Source organism: Prionailurus viverrinus, chromosome B4, assembly GCF_022837055.1.
Source record: "Prionailurus viverrinus isolate Anna chromosome B4, UM_Priviv_1.0, whole genome shotgun sequence".
NCBI classification, from domain to species: domain Eukaryota; kingdom Metazoa; phylum Chordata; class Mammalia; order Carnivora; family Felidae; genus Prionailurus; species Prionailurus viverrinus.
In genome coordinates, this window is record NC_062567.1 from 67,277,788 (window position 1) to 67,287,147 (window position 9,360).

Here is a 9,360-nt window from a genome sequence, read left to right on the forward strand (position 1 = left end):
GATCATGACCTGAGCCAAAATCGGTTGCTAAACCAACTACACCACCCAGGGGCCCCCTCTTTATGTAATTCTTTTTTTTTTTTGTAATATAAAATTTATCGTCAAATTGGTTTCCATACAACATCCAGTGCTCATCCCAACAGGTGCCCTCCTCAGTACCCATCACCCACCCTTCCCTTCCTCCCACCCCCCATCAACCCTCAGTTTATTCTCAGTTTTATGTAATTCTTAAACCGTCATCCTGATTCCACGTCTCCTATGTTTGTCCAGCTCTTGACAATAAGCCAAAGACAAAAAACCCAAAAAACAGACAGAAATGAGATTTTTGAAGTTGTTTTGTTATATCACTTATGTTTCTAAAGAATGCTATTTAAAAGCAAAAGTGGTAGAACAGAACAACTTTGAAAATCAACTCATTTGTCCAGAAACTTCTTTTAGCAGTGCCTATTGGGTGGGTCACACCATGGAAAGAGGTCAGACTTCTGAAATCAGGACACATTTTTTCCCCCAGGATGTTGAGGAAATCAACAGTATTGGTAACTCACTGCTCAGGCAAATGGCTTGATACACAGAGGCGGGGGTGGGGAACTTCTTTAGTTGCAGTTTTTTTGGCACCAGGGAGGGAATGGTCTTTTCTTCTCTTCATTTAAAGCTCAAAGGGGAACTATAGCCCCAGAGCCCACTAAGACCTCTCCATTCTTTGCACTCCCAAAGTGTTACAAGTTCCTTTACTCATCTGAACCCTTAAATGTGTTTTGCATTACTTTCTCAGGGTTTACTTTTTAATTTCCTCAACTAGATTATCTCAGCTCACCTTGTGGGAAGAAATGACATCTTAAACATTGTCTCTCAAAGTGGAAACTTAAATTTTTAAAAATTAATTGTCTCAACTAGATTATCTCAGCTCACCTCGTGGGAAGAAATGACATATTAAACATTGTCTCTCAAAGTGGAAACTTAAATTTTTTTAAATGTTTATTTTTGAGACAGCGAGAGAGAGCAAGAGAGAGAGAGCATGCGCGTGCGTGAACAAGTGGGGAGGGGCAGAGAGAGAAGGAGATACAGAATCCAAAGCAGGGTCCAGGTTCAGAGCTGTGGACACAAAGCCCTACACGGGGCTCAAACCCACGAACTGTGCGATCATGACCTGAGCTAAAATCGGAAGCTTAACCAACTGAGCCACCCAGGCACCTCTCAAGGTGGAAACTTTACTAAAAAAATCAGTCTCCCCAGGTGATGCCTATGCATTGCTGTTTGAGAACCACAGCCTTGTCAGCATGAAGCAGATGCTTGATGACTGGCCTAGACAACTTCCCACTTATTGATACTCTTCCGTTACCCTCAGAACAAGTCCTTCAGGGCCACAGGCTCTAGCAAGGCTGGGCCTAAGAGTAGACTTCATACTTGTGTTCATGTAATGAATGGTAACCATGAGCTTACTCTTCCAGGTACAGGTATATGATGAGGAGGTAGGTAGACAGAAGCAGGTTCTGCCTCCGTGGACCATACAAGTCTAGTCATATAACTTAAGGAACCTGGAAATAGTCTCTTCATCAGCATCTTCTCCTTATTTTTCTTTTTTTTTATTCTTCAGATATTTTAGGAGTGTCTTCTTTAAGCCAGACTCTGTTCTATGATGAACAAAACAAATTAGGACCTCTCCCGTCTCACAGAGTTTACATTATAGTAAGGAGAAAAATAAAATAAACAAGTAAACCAAAAGGTTTACAAGTAATCCCCAAGTTAATTGCAGATATTATAACAACTACAGTGAAGGAAATAACCAAAGCAATGTGTGGAGAGACGGACTTCAAAGGGTGAGGGATAGGCAAAGCCATCCCATGAGGTGGCGTTGGGGCTGAGAATTGATGGATGAAGGTCTTGGGTCATGAGTGCAATTGGGGAAGATTGAGGAATCATTTGAAGTGCACATGCCTACAATGGAATGATGATGATGATGATGATGAACTACTGTTGTTATTTAGGAGCACTTCCTGTGTGTCAGCTCTGTGTTAAACATTTTATGTACTCTATTGTATTCAATCTTGGCAGGAAATCCAGGAGATAGATGTTATGGCTCCCACTTTCAGATGAGGAAGCCGAGGAAGCTCAGCGAGATTAATTGGCTTGCTCTGGTCATACAGCCAGCAAATGGCAGCATGGGCAATCACACTCATCTCCGTGGAATGGCGGAGTTGTCACTCTTTGGCACTACGTGATTTCCCTCTTTGGGGGCATGAGGCCGCTGCCGCCGACTGCAGGGGAAGCACGATGAAATGGAAACTGCACAGGCTTGTTGCAATGACAACGATGGCCAACATTAAAAAAGTATGATAGTAATGATGTACTGAGCGCCTGCTCCCCACGAGGCACTAGGCAGAGCACTTATTTTCATTAGCTCATGTGATCCCCCAAATGATCCTATGACAGATGAAAAAGCTGGGGGTTAGAGAGGTTAAACAACTGGGTCACAGTCACTCAGCTGGTAAGTGGTAGAATCCAATTCGCACTTACAAGATCTGATTCTGAATCCTGACTCTTCTGTTTCCCTGATGAGAAGAGCTAGTGTCTGTGCAGGGGCCTTAGACACACTAAAGCTCAAAATAATCAACCTCCCTCTCTCCCCACCAGAGCTCTTTCTTCTTCCCGCCTGGTTCCTGATGCTTGTGACCTTCTCTTCTTGCCTTTTGGGACACTTGCTATAGACTTGCTGTGCTTTTCCTTCCCTATGCTCATTTATGAGAGTTGACAGTTATTGGCAAGTACCTGGGCATGTCACAGGAGAATGTGCCACTTTTTTTTTTTTCTTTAGAAAGCTGTCAATCCAGCTTACATTCATTAACAAGCCAGAATGGGTCTGTCTGTCATCATCTTTCCATGGGTGCGGGATTGCTGAAAGCAGGACACGGAGAAGCTAACCTCTGATGGCGGGAGAATGTGTGTCTAGTGTGGAGACTGTGGCAAGCTGGGAGGGCAAGGTCTTAGCAAGGGCTCTGGAAAACTGGGATGGAGAGGAAAGCGGAAACTCCCGGGGAAGGAAAGAGGCCCCTCAGAATGGGAGATGGTGGCGAACCAAAGCCAACATTACAGTTTTGCCAAGTGCGGTCCTTTCTACTGGCTCGTGTTGACTCAACTATGGCTTGACAACAATAGCACCAGTCTTTGTGACACTTCTCTGTGTCACAGCAATGACGGCAGTGAACGCCAGGCTTACGATTCCACGTTGTTGATTTGCTTTTCAATTTTTGTTAAAATCTGAGCCTTGCCCCACTCCTGGCAAATCTACTACTTTTACTTTTGGACCCATTCTGCTTGGGCTATTCTGTGGCTTGGATGGGATTACATGTTGCGGGATGATGTGGCTCCATTCCCTCAGCTCTTTGGGTTGATTTGGGCTGGGATTAGTGGGATATGGCTTCATTCCTTGTGATTTGGGGTTGAGCTCAATTGGGTTTGGGAGAAAACTAGGGCTCATTCATTATCCACCAATCCCAGAATTTCAGGTCCCTACTAGTGTGATTTTGACACCTGCTGACTGGTCATACTTTTTGAAATCGCTGTTATCTTCTCAAACTTAAATCTGGGATCTTATAGAGTCAGAGAAGCTTTTAGTTTCACTGTAACCTTGGACTTTGGTACAAAAAAAAAGTATTTTGGTATTAGTGTTCCATTTTCTATTCTATCCAGGCTAGTCACATATAATAATGAGCTATCCATATTACATGCATTAAAACTATTAATGGGTTTATTGTTTGAAAGAATTAAAGTTGGGTTTGTGTCATATTTTACAAAATAGTTTCATTTGTAAAACGTTTTTGAAAAAGCTAGGAATATACAGGTGGCGTCTCTAATGTGTGGAGGTTGTTGGATACAGCAGTAAATCAGGAATCAGCTGGCCTGAGCTCTGGTTCTTGGTTTGGTACGAAGTCGGTGTTTGACAGTGGGCAAATTCCCTTGTCTTCTTTGTGCCTCAGCTTCCTCACTTGCAAAGTAAGGTCAGAGGTGATTGGGGGAGGTCAAGGGCTGCACTAACTGACTCCTATGCTCCCTTCCAACCATGATTATTTATTTAACCTTTTTTTTGGTTCAAGTGTAGTTGATGTACAATGTTAGTTTCAGATATACAACATAGTGATTCGACGATTCATGATTTTTTTTTTAAATGAAAGTGATCCTTGACTTCTGCTAACTGTCCCTTTGTGTCCCTATCAGAGGCAGCAACTTGATTTGAATGTGCTTAGAATTTAGTACTCTAACGTATGGTTTCTATATTTTACAATGGCAATGGCATTCTTTGTAATGAAATCACATTGTAGCATTGCATCTCAAGCTCTGATTGCTGTTGTATGATACTTGGATGAAAGGTGTCCACTGATTCTTTTAAATCATAGGACCATGTCTCCTCTTTGGGTTTCCAAATCGCAACTTTGAACACAATCTTTTCTTATTAGTGCAGGCTTCGTTGAAGCTTTAGACAGCAGCTATCAAAAATCAACCAGCTTTACGCACTGGCTTTTTTCCTTTAAAATCTTTTGGCAAGCCTCAGTGTGCTCATATAACCATAATACGCAAAGGGACTACTTTCCCTGTTAGTAGAAGAGCTAAAGACCAGGCTAACAGGTTTGCTGCAGTGCTAATATGGAATAATCTGTGATAGCTATAATTAACTTGTATGCTCCTGTCATAGGTTGGCTCATCAGAACATTCACACCCTGCAGGATTGATATTTCTGTCTGAGATGCAGGCAGATGCTTCCAGCAACTGTCTAGAGCCCCAGTGTGCTGCAGCCTGGGTTTTGTAGCATTTATCCTTGGCAGGAGCACCATCTATCTTAGGAAGGTATTTTGACACTTTACCTCTCAGCTACAGTGTCTCCCCAGATGCACTCAGTGAACAGAATAGTCCTCACCCCCATGCCACAGTAAGCCCCAGCGTGTTCTGTGGTGGAGATGGCCCAAGACCAAAATAGCTCTTCAGCGCTGGGTTTCTTCTAGGTCTCAAGGAAGATTCCTGACCATTCGCAGCCAGCTTTCTTCCTGGACTTCCTCACCTTCTAGCCAGTTCTGTTATGGAAAAAAAGACTGGAGAGCTGAGTTTAGGAATTCTCACCAAGGTACCATTTGATGAGAAAGAGCATGTCAGTGCGCTTCACATTTAGGCTCTTCTGAGGATGCTTTGGAAGGTAAATCTCTTTCTTGGTATTCCTACAGGCTGCATGGCTCCTTAGGGAAAGCTGTTCTTCCTTGCATGGGTTTACAAGAGAGTTAGGGAGACTACCTCTGCTTCCCTTTGAGGCAAAGTTAAGAACCATGATGATGAAAGCGTTTAGCAAACGAAGCATATAGAATACACGTGCACAGAATGAAAATGTAGGGATTTATATGAAACAAGGCCACAGTTTATTTTCTAGCTGTGGGAAAGATGGAATTGTATTACAAAAGACAGATCTAATTCAATGAGAATATGTTAGTGAGGTCTGAATAGAAACTGGTAGTGAGGAGCCTTCATGCAATGGTCTCTAGGGATGATGTTATGGTGATCATTTTCTAAGCAATTTTTGGTTTCCTAGAAGTCCATCTTCTCCGTATTCTTATGCCCTAATCCTACAGCACCTATGTCACATTAGTAAGAGAATCTGCTGTTTGGTGCTAGTGACATTTATTAAAAACCCAAAGTGCTTCAGAGAAGAAAGAAGTGAAGTCTACTTTTAATGCCGTTGATAGTAAATACTTAAAAAATCACAAAGTACTGGCTGTCACATTTCTGGTGTAAAAACAACGTTTGACTTGTTTTCAGGCATCTTGGGAACATCCTACCTTGTTCTTTATTAAATTTTCCTTAATCTTTTTTTTTTTTAGGCTCATGAATTCCCCTCAAATGGTTTCTTATAAGTCAGTCACTAGAAGTGGTACAAATTCATGAACTTTTCTACCATTACCCTGTGAGAAGGAGGATCTCACTACAACATGTGTCCCGAATAAGCAAAGCCATACAGATGGTTCAGAAAAAGGTCTTTGTGATCAATCACCTTGGCGAAAAACAAAACAAAAACGGAAACGAAGAAAAAATACAGAACCAAATAATTGTCAGACTGTTCATGCATTTTGTTTTTTGAGTGATAAAATATAACTGATGAGATTTGCTGTGACTCTCTCTTGGTGCCTGCAAGACTGGAGGAGAAAACAGAGATTTTCTTAGATCTGAAAAGTTTTGGCACTGTTTCCCAGGTACTAGCATAAAGACCTCCATGTATTGACGGCTCAAAGATTCTAAGAGAGATAATCTTCCAAGATTTAGAAGATAATGACAGGGAATCAGGACATTTCCTGAGGATAAATGACCAGCTGGAAGGAATTCACAGCATTAACTTCAACCAAGTGCCATTAACCCACCTGTTCCCTGAAATTGCTCTAGACTGCCCGCCAGTGATGCTGGCCACGTGCTGCTTTCCACCCAGGTGAACTGGAGAAGATGGAGCAACTGTTTCTGCAGAATAGGTTCCGTGATATTATTTCTGTGAGTTTGAAAGTTTCATTTAAAATAAAATTTTTTTTTCAACTTTTATTTATTTTTGGGACAGAGAGAGACAGAGCATGAGCAGGGGAGGGGCAGAGAGAGAGGGAGACACAGAATCGGAAACAGGCTCCAGGCTCTGAGCCATCAGCCCAGAGCCTGATGCGGGGCTCAAACTCCCGGACCGCAAGATCGTGACCTGGCTGAAGTCGGACGCTTAACCGACTGCGCCACCCAGGCGCCCCTGTGCCTGGGGGTTTTCAACAAATCCACTACCTTGAAAATCACAGCACTGGGACCTATCTTAGGGAAACTTTTTGGAAGTATTATCAAAAAGTTTCAGAGGAAGTAGAAGAAGTGATTGAGCTAAGGTAAAAGAGTGAGAATTAACTGCCTGACAGTCTTCATAAAACTAATGTTCTTACTTTGTAAGGTTTTTGCAATTACACTTCAAAGCTAAGGCCCATCTTCGAAATTTCCTATTTGCTTTTAATCATTAATGATATCCTCTATTTGTTATCCTTTTAAAGTGCAACATTTTCCAGAGTGAATGAGTATGAAGTCTTATTAAGCAGATAAGCAAAGCAGCAATGTGAAGACAGTGTAATTTCTAAAGGGGATAATCTGTTGTTACTTTAATTACAATATTTGCAGTTAGATTGTTTTGGTTATTAGTCTACTGCAAAATACAGTGCAATCTACATTTTCCTAATTTTTAGAGCTTAAACAAAGCATATTTTAAATGATAGCAAAAATTATACTTGAACATTTTTACCTTTAGAAATTCACATTTTCGTTTTCAAATGATTAAATGGGGGGGGGTCTCAAAAAACAGTGTATTTTGAGTATAAAAAAGAATATCAGGAATACAATTATTTGAAAATACTCCACTTTGCATTTATAATACATTGAAGAATGTGAAATGAATATTTTATGCGGAATCCACTTTTGATGTGAAGATGGTTTTACATTTAAAATTCTCTACTCAAATGTGTTCTCAGAATACATTCATCCATTCATTGTTTTCATGTCCAAGCTACTGTCAAGGGAAAGGAGCCTTCAGTGATATTCCAAGGGTACTTTCTTCATTTGTAGAAAAAATTAATTAGAATCTTTATGTTAATGTGCTCTGCTCAGCTGACCTTTGATTCTTCACACGGTTGAGTAAACAGATGGTTAATTTTTACATTTTCCTATGAAAGCGGCAGCGCGGCACCTCTACCCAGACTTCAAAAGTGGGAAATTCAGATTGGAGTTTAAAGAACATAAAGTATATGCTATGAACTCCCCTCATATTTTCTTAGTTTTCAGAGAAAACAGGTAAACATGTGAGTGGCGCAGATAAAGGCAGAAACGTCTTGATAAAGTAACGTGTGGCATGGCATATTGTTTCCTCCTCCTGGAGGAGTGGCTCCTCCTGGGCTCTGCCCTCTCATCCCATTTTCTGTGCTTGGCCCACATGGGGCTCCTGTGCCTTGAGCTCCTCCTTCCCCCTGTGCTCTGGTGCCAGGAGGTTTATGATCCACTGCTTTTGGCACAAGGGTAGCTGGGATGAAACATGTCCTCCATCCTGAACAAAAACCTGAAAGGTCTAGTACTTTCTATGAAAAGCCACAAGAAGCCTTCCGCCAATACCTGACTAAACCAGCTTAAAGGTGTTACTGTTTAGTCCTATCGTATTCTGTATCACACGGGCTTCAAGTGTACATAACCAAGTTTAGCTTACAGATTCACAGAAGCTTTGGGCTGGAAGGAGCTTTTGAGATCACTTAGTGCAGTGGGTTTCAGAGTTTCCCCACGGTATGTGTATTGGGGAAGGGGGCCAGAAAGAAGACTCAGTCCCTTTCATAAGGAACAGGTCAGGTTTTGCTTTATATATTGTGGTTCTGAGTGGGACTTCTTTAGGGAAAAAGTGTTCTGTTATTATTTCCCCAATAAAATATTTGGAAACCACCAACCCTGTCTTTTTACGGATGAGGAAATAGAGGCCCATAGAGATGTTATATCTTAATTCAATGTCAGTTGCAACAATGGAGATTTTACCTAGACTTGAATTTCTTTCTTAGACAGTACATAATAAATGTAGCATCCTTTTCTCAAAACTTCTTGGCTGGAAAGCCATGAACAGAGCATCTATATGGCTCATTTCTGTGCCATTGTCTCACTTTTGCAAGCTTGCAACCTCAGCACGTATGAATGAGCCTGGTATGCATGTGCCCATGTGCATGGGCTCACTTGTGTTAGGCTGGGGGAAAAACAAGTCTGTAGAACTTGGGGATCAAGTTGGTCGCCTTGTAGCTGAGGGGACCCTGCTTGGAATACGTCCTAGGAATCCCATATGATGGTAGGTGCTACTTGCTGTAGGGAGCAGATGATACGTACAATCCCAAACCTTTTTGCCAACAACATGGCTCTGATACCAGCGTTGACTGAAGATCTCTGGATTTTTGTGAGAGGCCATTAGTTTAATGAGAGTGTTCTGTCCTGGGTCTGACACCCAGTGCACAACATGTTAGGGAGACGGGGCACCAGGACACTTCCACCCAATACCAGTGTGGCAAAGGAGCCCATACCCAGTTATAATATCCCTTGATCGAAATTGGTTGTTTTAGGGGTGCCTGGGTGGCCCAGTCGGTTAAGCGTCCGACTTCGGCTCGGGTCATGATCTCGCGGTCCGTGAGTTCGAGCCCCGCATCGGGCTCTGTGCTGACAGCTCAGAGCCTGGAGCCTGCTTCGGATTCTGTGTCTCCCTCTCTCTCTGACCCTCCCTCGTTCATGCTCTGTCTCTGTCTCAAAAATAAATAAACATTAAAAAAAATTAAAAAAAAAAGAAAAAAAAAGAAATTG